Source organism: Pseudopodoces humilis, chromosome 6 (assembly GCF_049639895.1).
Source record: "Pseudopodoces humilis isolate 2021_Gansu_Grassland_sample_001 chromosome 6, ASM4963989v1, whole genome shotgun sequence".
NCBI lineage: Eukaryota > Metazoa > Chordata > Aves > Passeriformes > Paridae > Pseudopodoces > Pseudopodoces humilis.
Window position 1 is genome coordinate 35,021,055 of NC_142205.1, and position 10,894 is coordinate 35,031,948.

Below are 10,894 nucleotides of genomic sequence, written 5' to 3' on the forward strand. Positions count from 1 at the left end.
CAAATATCCTAAAATACAATGCTTAGAGTAAAGCTGCACAAGAACCAATTATATAATAATGACACACCAAACCTATACTTCAGCGATCTTATGTCATACGAGGTCAGGCAAGAATTAGATTTCCCTAGACTTCCCCAACACCTATCAAGCTACCAATGGCACAGCCATAGCAGGGCTCTAAATAGTTGTCCTTTTTTATTTTTTCCCTCACTTGCTCTTTCCCAACAAGCTGTATGGATTTATCAGGAAAAGATGACATACAAAACAACCAGGCCACCTCACAGTGATTAGAATAAGCTGTTAGTAACAGATGTACAACACTATCATCACCACCAGATCTACACTGGGCTGAGACTTTCACACAACCTTCTCACAAGCTATTTTTAAGATTGAGCTTTATCAGTTTACAGAGGAGATTAAGCTTTAGCTACCTACAATAGCAGTGGATTGGACTTGACCATATATCTTCTTAAGGATGTTCCAGAACGGGATTTTAAAAATAAATTCAATGAAGCTTTATAGTCTTTTTGCAAGAAAATAAATTAACATTTCTTCAGAAAAAAATTATAAGCTTATATATATTTAAAGTACTACTTTTACTATGGCTTAGTAGATGCCATTCTAATTCTGTGAAGAATACATATAAGAAATGGCAAAGTTAAATATCTCCAATAGTGTCCTTGGTCAAAAAAGACAAAAAGGGCACACAGTATATTTACAGAGAAAAATTACAATCTTATTCATAAACCTATGTCTATATTGAAATACTTGTCTCAGTTTCATAATCACTGCTTGTATAAAATTTGAATGTAGTCAACATTAAAGTGACCCAGTCATGATTTAACCTGGCAGGTAGCTAATTCCACATGGCCACTTGATGATTTTTTGGTCTGTCAACAAATAGTTTATATGCCAAGAAACATATTGCATGCATTTTTCTGAATCACGATCACAAGATTTTATCTATGTCTAGCGAAGTCATTCCATTCTAACATATTCTTCACATATATATTAGATTCTAATAAATTTAGATTATAATAGTGCAGTAGTCCCCTGTCTGGAATTATAATGCACACATTATAAACTAAATGTTTTAATTATACCACCTTTTTATACTATAGTTGGCTGGTTTGGATATTAAGATAAATATAAATTAAATCACAATTACTTTAAAGTACATTTCTAAGGCAGATATACGAAATAACATAAACATTCATGTACCAGAAACTTTTCTATGAAGAGAAAAAAGTCAGCATCTGTAGCCCAAAAAAGACTACAAAGAAAATAAACTAAAAGTAGAAAAATAATTCAATTAAATAAACCAAATTCTTTCTAGCTGTGAAACTCGAGGTAAGATTTAAAATCAACTGTATTTGTTAATGGATTTGCTGAGATAAGAAAGGTTGAACAGTCAAAGTGGCGATGACGTCCAGCTGTATATCAACTTATTAATTTTCCAAATTTGAACTAGTAGTTAAAGCTGGATGTGGGCAAGAAAAACTTGATTTTATTAGAAAAACAGGTCAAGTCTTGAAAAACTTTTTTTCCATTATAATGTTCTAAAACATGAGATTTTCTGCCTTAGGAATTTTTACAGAGCAGTCAGTTTAACAGGTTTGTTCTGACACTTCAAAGCCACTTGTGCCCAAATGTCCATAAAGGCAAAAGAAACCTCAACATCACAGCAAACCCCAAAAATAAGAAGCTCTTTAACTGTAAAAAGATTGCCCTTGATTATCTGGGAAATCAGAATGGGATGCAACTACATACCTGTTCACAGCCAGCAGTTAGGTATAAAATATGCACTCTAGGTTAGCAACAAACGATTAGTGTTGAGAAGTGCTCTTCTCAACACTAACCTAACACTTGACAGCTGAAGTCTCAATCTTTCTTTCCTGAAAGCTAAACCGTATATGAAACTGATCTGGATCAGACAAATCATCTTTCACTCAATTATCATCAGTCCTCCATCACAGGCATTTTCAGACAATAGGTAATAACTTGGAAAGAAATTTAGGAGAATGAAAATAGTGGCATTAATTACTTCTCTTAGACCTTGATTAATCTATGTGGGGTAAAAAATTAAATATATTCAAACTCTAACATAAAACCTCCAAATGATTCTTTAGCCAGGTTGAAAAAGATAATATAGAAGTTTAAAAGCAAAAAATTATGTTTCAGACTGCCAACAAACTAGGCCATTTATGTCTCATTAAGAAAGAGATTATAGAGCATGTTATCTAATGGTACTAGTAAATGTCAACAATTATACCTAAAACAGAAATAAACTAGATCTTAAAACATATAACTCAAAGGGATGAGATAAACATTGTGTGTTGTCCCGCTCCCTCCCCAACCCCCAAAAATATGCAAATAGAGGTGCTGGGTTTTAAGAGACCATGAAACTGAGTACATACTACACAACTATAGTACATCAAACAGAATGGAATCAGTCAAAAGGAGAGAAAGAGGGAAAAAAAAGCCCTTACAAAATCAGTCAAACATTGGATGTAATAAACCATGGGAAAAGTATGAACCACCAACAGGACATAGCCAGAAGAGATGTACAACATTTTAGGAAAGATACTGTCAACACAGAAGGAGGCCTAGCACCATTATACTGGTCATTCATGCATTATGTTTGGTTAGCCCACTCAAGAGAGATGGATTTAAACATTTAGATACAAGGGTATAAAAAATAATGAAAAAAGGAGGCAATGATCAGAGATACAGATATGTTATTTGAATCAAGATATCATACATGCTAAGCAGCTGGGTTCAAATTTGTCATGTTGGCTAGAAGGTAGGTGAAGGTTCCTGAACCTGAAGCAAATTTATTGTCAGTAGAAGCATTAAGAACAAAACTCCATTAAGTAGGGGAAAGACAGTATTAACCTCGTCAATATAAGACCTATAATATACAGCCCAAGGGAAAAAAAAAAAAAAAAAAAAAGATTACATCAATCCTTTTCCACAGCAAAAACTGCTTCTGAGAGCATCTATCATCAATAAATAGGAAATTAGATACTGGACAACAACAACAAAAAAAAGATTCACCACTGATGAAGATCTTAAAAATCACTATCAACTTGTCTCCTTACACACAGTTTTCCCACACAGAATTAAACAAAATAGTCCAAGAGAAAAATGTAAGAAGACTTAGCAGAGACAATAGTGCAGTCAAAGTCATCAGCATAAATTAAAATACCAACAAAGAAAGAACTGGAATAGACAAGTTCCTACACTTGACACTGCCTCGAGAACTAATGAATTATATCGTTAACAAATTTTAAATTATCAGGCCTTTACTGATAACCAAATAAATCCCACATATACCAGAAAACTCAGAATCTCCAACCAGTACTAGAACAGGATAAGGAATAGATGACCCCAATGGATACAGTCAAGGGTGCTTATAGGATGCAAGTGGGGAAAAGATTACCATAAAAGCTTCTGTCATTCTCCGGTGCCCATAGTACAGCTCAGCTGCTACCATAAATAATGGCTAGCCTGAGTGATAGGATGTCAACAAATTGCCTATACCCTGCAGAGGAATTCACACTTCCTACAGCCACTTTCTGCAACTCAAGTGTTATATTGATACTTACTTCTCCTCTTGTCCTGGCTATATATTGATCTATAAAAGAAATTATGTCAGTTACACACCATCACCACCAGGATTTGGTGAAGAAACTCTTACTGGCAACATCAACTTTAATTTGCAGACTGCAGGAAGAGGAAATACTGCTTTCCCTAAGTTATAATCTCCTATTACCACTGTTAGAAATAAAATACTGAACTAAATGGACCATTAGGACACACCAAGGACCTTCTTATATTGTTCTTGCTACGTGGGAATTTTCCTTATAGCAGATGACCAAGTCACAAGTTTATTGATGTGTTATGGGTCCTTTAAACAGTCAGAGGTACTCAAAGAGTCTAAGATTTGGTATAATAGAACATAGAGAACATTGAAACTGAGGAAGAAGACTGCAGATATCTTGTCAGGAAGGATAATTAATAAGTGAGAAAAAAAACAGTAATTAAAACAATAGTCCGACGAGATTTTAAAATTTTCGCATTATCTGTATTCTTCCATGCACATTCCATATTACCTTTGCAAGTTTTTTATACCACCATATCTCTGTATGGGTTACAACACTTTGCCAAAGATGACTGCAATCTTAACTGATGCTTTTGAACAGATTTGAAATACAAAACATAAATAACAATAACACAAAGTCATCTAGACTGGTTTGTGCAAGGCATTTATTTTCTAAAAGAAACCTTAAAATGTATCAGTAAGTTATACAGTTGTGCCTGTCATTACGAAAGAAATGTCACAACGGAAGTATATTTTCCTTACTTTAGGACTACAAAAAATTAGGAAGTGCAAAGATTATGAACATTTAACTTCTTTTAAAACCTGGGAAATATGGTTTACCAGAAATAACTTAAGGTAAAATAATTCTGTACTAAAGTTTGAACATCTTACTGTTTACCCTATGTATTTCTTATCAGAATTCTTCCCCTTTTACACTCTTATGAATAGCAGATAGTTGCATAATGTCATGGCAAATTTATTAAACAAGGTACAAAAACAGATGGCCCAACACTCCTATAAAAAGCTTGTAGAATTAGAAAGAGACACAATGAACTTCCCAGCCCATGGAGTTTTTCAAAGACAAGTGCATGGCAATCAGAAAGAGGCTCTTGAAGCAACAGGGTTTAGCACTCAAAAAGTACATTTCTAAGTATTTATTATCTATATCATGCCATGGTTAAGCCCACTATTAAGAACAGTATGGTCTTTATCAATTCTAAAATCCAGGATTATGTTCTTCATTGAAGCAGTAATTAAAGATCTTGCTCAGACTTTGATTTCATACCTGCCATCTTCAAGTTTTCCAAAACAGTTTCTCAAATTGTTGCATGACAATGTCTATGTAAAGCAACATCTCTTAAGATACCAGAGGAATTTACTGCACAGAAAACAACCCTTAAACTTAGTTCTTTATTTGCAGTCCGCTCTCTTAAATTAACTTCCATAAGCTTTGCTTACTTAGCCTGTAGTTTGCTTTTGAATGATTTTTTTTTTAATTCTCTAAACTTGATTTTGCTTCCCCCTCCCACGCTCGTCCCAGCTGGGAAAAGCATTTATAGTATAAACAAGCCCAAAGCTCTCCCTCCCTGCGGAGGGTAAGCGTTTGCCACGCAGCCTCCGCCTTTACTCGATCTTAAGTTCGTGTTTCTGCACAAGCACGTTTGGAGAGACACACACACAGTAGTAGGACAGTCCCCAAAGCAGTGCAAAATCCCCGACAGTACCGTCAGACGGCTCCTGGATGCTTCAGACACCGCCCGCAGCCCCCGAGAGCTCCCCGGGGCCGCTTCTTGGAGGTGGGCGCCGGGCGGCGCGGCCCGGCCGAGCCCCGCACAACCTTCCGAGCGGTGCCGCACGCCGCGGGGCAAAACACACCGCTCCGTGCCGCACCCCCCTGCCCTGCCCTGCTCTGCCCTGGCCGCCGAGCTCCCGCCCGCTCCGCGGGGCCGGCCGCCGGCGCTCTCTCCCCGCCTGCCTCCCTCACCTGTCCGCCCGCAGCGCCGGGCACAGCGGCTCCGGGCACAGCGGCGCCGGGCACGGCAGCGCCGTCTCCGGGCAACCCGCGCGCCCGCCCCCGCCGCGCGTTACCGGGCAACGCGGCGGCCGCACGCGCAGCCCGCGCGCGGCCCTGGCCCTGGCGGCCGTGAGGGGGGAGCGGCCCTGGCGGCGCTCCGGAGGCACCCGTGTGCGGCTGGGCCGGGCGGCTCTTGGGTTTGGGGTTACAGCGCTGGGGCTGGCCTGGCGCTTGGGCTGGGTGGCCTTGAAGGTCTATTCCAACCTTAGCGATGCTGCGGTTGTGTGACTGTTCAGTGCGGGTTCGGGCCGGGGCGGCGGCTGTGGAGGGGAGGTTTCAGTGCTCGCAAGCCGCATTCCCCGATAGCTGTGGGGGTACCAGAAACCAGCGCCAGGAGGGAAGGGCGGATTTTGCACCCCACGAGGATCTCCGAGGGGCGCTGGTCCGTCCCCAGACGTCCTAGTAGTCATGCCAAGCACTGTAAAGTGACATGAATTTTGACTCATTTAGCAGTATCCGCACCTCGTTAGCAGAGACCGTGGCTCCATGCTGAGGGGCAAAAAGGAACTGCAGACTAACGCACTGATCCCATCAAACACGAGTCACAAAATGCATTCCACCAGATCCCACTCCACCTGGGGTTATCACGTACACACGTGGGTCTATGATTCACACTTATTGGGAAGCACCCACTTGTTTTTTCTCTTCTACTTTTTCCCTCCAACTGTTTGTGCAGCTGGGTGGTGGCTTGCAGTGTGGAACTTGTTTAGTGAAAAGTATTTTTCCTCGAATTATGTTTCAGACAGTAAAATTTCTCGGTCCAACTCAGTTTATTACCATTGCTGTGTTTGTGTCAAAGTGATGAAAACAATGGGAAGGTACCCAATGGACTGTGAAACCACAGTCCCGAAGATAGTTCTTGATTTCTTTCAATAAAGCTAACACAATCCACTGTACCTGACATGTATGCGCACCCAAATAAGAAAAAATGTTTTCTTACCCTCTTCTCTGCAAAAAAGCAACATGTTGTTTGAGAAGATTTGTTGTACCATGTAATTCCTGACAGATTATTCTTTAGCAGAAGGAACTGAGAAGAGGTGGATAAGGAATCACTTTGACTGTGATCTACTGGGCAGAAAATTTACAATATACGTCACCTGCCAGGGAAACTTTTATTGAATTTGCTTCCTTCCTTAGAAGACTATGCTATATTTTAATCTAAATGATCTTGAAGGTCATAGCAACCATACTTGGTCATAGTCTCAAGCACTATCTGTTTTCCACAGCCAACAAGAGTCAGTACAAGAAGTGGGTGCAGACAGAGAATGGAACAAAAGGCCCTTAAGTATTATACTGCACGAAAGCTTCTAGCAGAAGTAAATAAAAAAAATAAGGAAAATAAATTTATTCTTTCAGTCTTGATATTGTATCTTTTGGCAATTATAAACTATGAGATTTTTATACTAAATGTTGCATTCAAGGTCATGGTTATGTATCCTGTACATTTTTCCACCATCCTAGACTTTTGATCTCCAAAGCATCTCACAACACTGAACACTAGTTTAAAGTCAGCATTTTCATTTATTATTTTTAAAGTGTCCATCTGGAAATCCATGTACTCTCTTTTTAATGATAGCAAATAATTTTCCATTCAATTTTTTTCCTATCCATGCTTTCCTAGCTCTTTTCAGCCAACCCTTCCAGCAACTGAAGAGATCTAGCCTATTTTCACTCTTAGATAAGATCTAACTGATAAATTCAAATTACCAGACTTGTTGCCTTTGTCTTGTCTAGTTAAACTTCATTCTTTTGGCCAAGGGTGACTGAGACCGGTTCACAGGATCATGATATAGTAAAAGAGGATGATTCAGATTAGAAGGACCTTCTGAGACAATCTACTCAAACCTCCAGTTCAAAGCAGGGTGAGCTATAAGGACAGGACAGATTGCTCATGGATTTTGGCAGTCCTCCACTGAACTTACTCCCTTTTGTTGATGCCTTTCTTATGTCAGGGGCCCAAAACTGGAAGTGGTATGACAGATGTGGCCTAAAGAGTGCTTAGTAAAGAGAAAAAAGTTCAAAATGTAAAACAGAAAACAGTTTTAATACTTTCTCTTTTACATGCTAAGGATAGAAACATTTCCTTTAAATAGTTCTAATCACATTTGTGTGCATAAAGTAATTTTCTCTGGATTCTGAAATTATATTTAGCACTGCAATCTCTGTTATGTTTTATTTTAATTACTCAGAAAAGAAATAGAATATTTTTACTATTAGGAGTCTTGATTAACATAGGCATGCCTAATAACTCCTTTATGCAAGGTGTCTAGCTCTACCCCACTTGTAAGAATAAATCCTACTTTTTCTAACTTCTCTGACTTTCAGCTTAAGAAATAAAGGTATCAAGGTGAAATGCAGTAGTTTATGGTCATCCATGTCCAACATACATAAGATAACCTTCTTATCTACAGCATTAGTTACTACAGCCTTAAGTTTTTGCAGAATTTTTGCTTGTTTTGTCTCAGCCACTGAAAGCTAAGCTGAGTAACTGAACTTTTTTCAACTAGTTGTTTATTATTCTTACCAGACCTCTGTATTTTCTCCTCCACTTATGTTGTTAAAAGAGGATACATTTATTGCAGTTAAGAATATTCAATAAAACTAGTAGAAATAGAAATTTAAATGGATTGAAAATGTAATTTCAATTCCCATCATATGCAGAATCAATGAGTACTTAGAATTTTGGTAGCTTTCATTTTATTCCTATGGTATGAGTGACCTCTGGTGGGAATATGTAAATATTATTTTAATTTCTCACTAAGAATGTTTTTTTCTTTTCTCCCACTAGTTATCCTATTCACTTGTTGCCTGGCAGGGAACATATGCCTTTCTACCTCATATTAATTTAGGTAGAAATTATATCCAGCAAATGATTTCATGTGGAACTCAGGCTGGTGGTTATCTCCCCCCGTTTTTTCTAAGATTCCTTACTGAAAGGTGTCAAAATGAGAAAATACTTCAAAGAAGCTTAATTCATTGTTTCATGCAGTTGTTTAGGTGCATACAGTCTTTGTTGTGACTAAAATCAGTAACATTTCATAAACTATTTTAACAGAGGAATTGCAACCTTGGCAGTGGTATTGATGTTTGTTGGTAGTTACAGCATTGGATTTGCCTAGAATTCATTTCAAGAAATGAAACGCAATGAGTCCAACATCTGTAAATGAGATCAGACCAAATCAGAAAGTCCTGCTTGTCTTTAGTGATTTGCACAATGTAGATTTTGAACAGCCACTGCAGGACATGAGGAAGAAGAAGGTGACAGACCCTTCCTGGCCGATAATTAGTGGTAGTTTTCAAAAAGTGGTAACCAGGGATAATCACTACTCTGAACAGGATGGCAGACAGGCTCTGGCTACCAAAGCTAGCACTTAGATGAGATTTGCTTTGAAGTGCTGGACCAGTAGGTCATTACTGTTTTTTTTCTCACAGGAGTCCCTCAAGATCTTTCACAGTCTTGCACTGTGGAAGTGCTCAATAGCTCAGTTTCCTAAACACTAGTAGTTTAGAATAAAATTAGTTGTTTGCTCAAATCTATTGAATGTATTGATTAGATCATTACTGACTATAATGGGAATTTTAAATACCTAAATTTAAATAATGTCCAGAGTTTTAGTGGAAGCAGATGTTTAGGCTAGGTAACACCTCTGTCCTGGAGTGATACTCACCATGAGACCCTTGCATATTGCAGAGCTGCTGGCCTAGATAATCTGCTGAACTTGAGAAGACTCAGGCCTGTGCTGTGCCACACATCCCATCAGGCTCTGAAGCCTGTGACTGTAGAACACTATTAGCTAGATCATTGTGACAGAGGAGACTGCAAGCTTGCTCCCACTTGCCAGCTGGTGGCTTTGCCATTATCTAGAAGTGCAGTAGGAAGTTTTCCTCCAGATATCTATCCTGTTCAGGAGCAGAAATGATTAATATAGTTATATATATATAAAAAAATCCTATAGTAGCTCAAATGACCAACATGGTGTAGCCTTTTCTACAGGCAGGGTTTGTCACATATTGACCAGGGGCCTGTTCAGTGCTGCACAGCTTTGAGCTCTTAGTGTCTAAACGAAGGTAAGATTACATTCACTATTCTCTATTTCTTTATTTTTTTTAGCTATTATAAAGAGAATTTTAACTTATACTTTACAGAGTTCAAGTAACTTTCTAACTGGGAGCATAATGGACCAGTATCTTGTAATACAAAACCCCTCCTTGTCCGATTTTTTTTTTTTAAGAAATACTGGTGGGATTTCTAGCCTACAGAAAAAAAGAAAAAAAGTAACCTAGCAGCAAATATTTTAAAATCAAAAAAGAGTTGAGGCTTCTCTTGTTCCCTTCTTTAGGTTTTGTACAGTTCCAATTGGCTTGGCAGAATTCCTTCAAGGTAGAAAATGCAAGGAGCTGGCAAATGTAATTATATGTAACTCCTTTTATTATAGATCAGAATTGACAAATTTGATGCCCTGGAATAGAGGTTCCCTGAGAACATTATGCTCTTACACATCTGTATAGGAACAAGCTCTTAGCAACAGTACATGCAAGCCTTTTTGTTAAAGGCAGTACCTACTAATGTAATGGTATGTGTTCAGGCCCTACAGCAGTAACTCATGTCTATGTATGGGTCTCTACAACCAAGATCTATGATTAAACCATAGAGATTCTACTTGAAATCATTATTTCCTTTCTACAATGTCTCCTGTAGTGGCCCACTATAGCATTTTCATAGAATAACAGAATCCTAAGGGTTGGAAGAGACCTTCAAGGTCATCAAGTCCAACCATCAATTTTGCATCATTAAATATCAAATGCATAAACCCGAGATGGTAAACCAAAGAATTAACTTTTTTAGCTCTGCTGGATATATAAGATGTGCTCAATGGACCTTTTGATGTAAAAGTACAGTGTGTTCTCCCTCTCAATTGTTTCCTTCTTCTCCTGCATATCCTTTCTCAGAGATAAGGAAGCAAGGGAGAGAGAAGGATGGGTATAAATGGTTTTATCATTCAACCCTACTAACAACACCTCTTATTTCACAGGTAGCAATCATATTTTGTTTCAAATACATTATTTCATGGACTTCTAATTAAACTTTTTCATCTCATATTTAGCATGTGAACACATCTCACCTTAAATCCTGGGAACTAGGTTCCTTTCTTTTTCTTCTGACTATCTTGACACTATTTTGAACTAATAGATTAAATATGAGAAGCATATGTTAG

General features: G+C 38.3%; 1 protein-coding gene across 2 annotated transcripts in view; it reads right to left on the minus strand.

The window, feature by feature from the left end:
- The window catches only part of WDR17 (WD repeat domain 17), a 55,293-nt gene extending 49,611 nt beyond the window's left edge, over positions 1 to 5,682 (minus strand). For both annotated transcript variants that reach the window (XM_088056848.1, XM_088056847.1), the window contains exon 1: positions 5,589 to 5,682. The gene's annotated coding sequence lies outside the window, so the exon portion shown is untranslated. The remainder of the gene's footprint in view (positions 1 to 5,588) is intronic.
- Between the last annotated feature and the right edge of the window lie 5,212 nt (positions 5,683 to 10,894).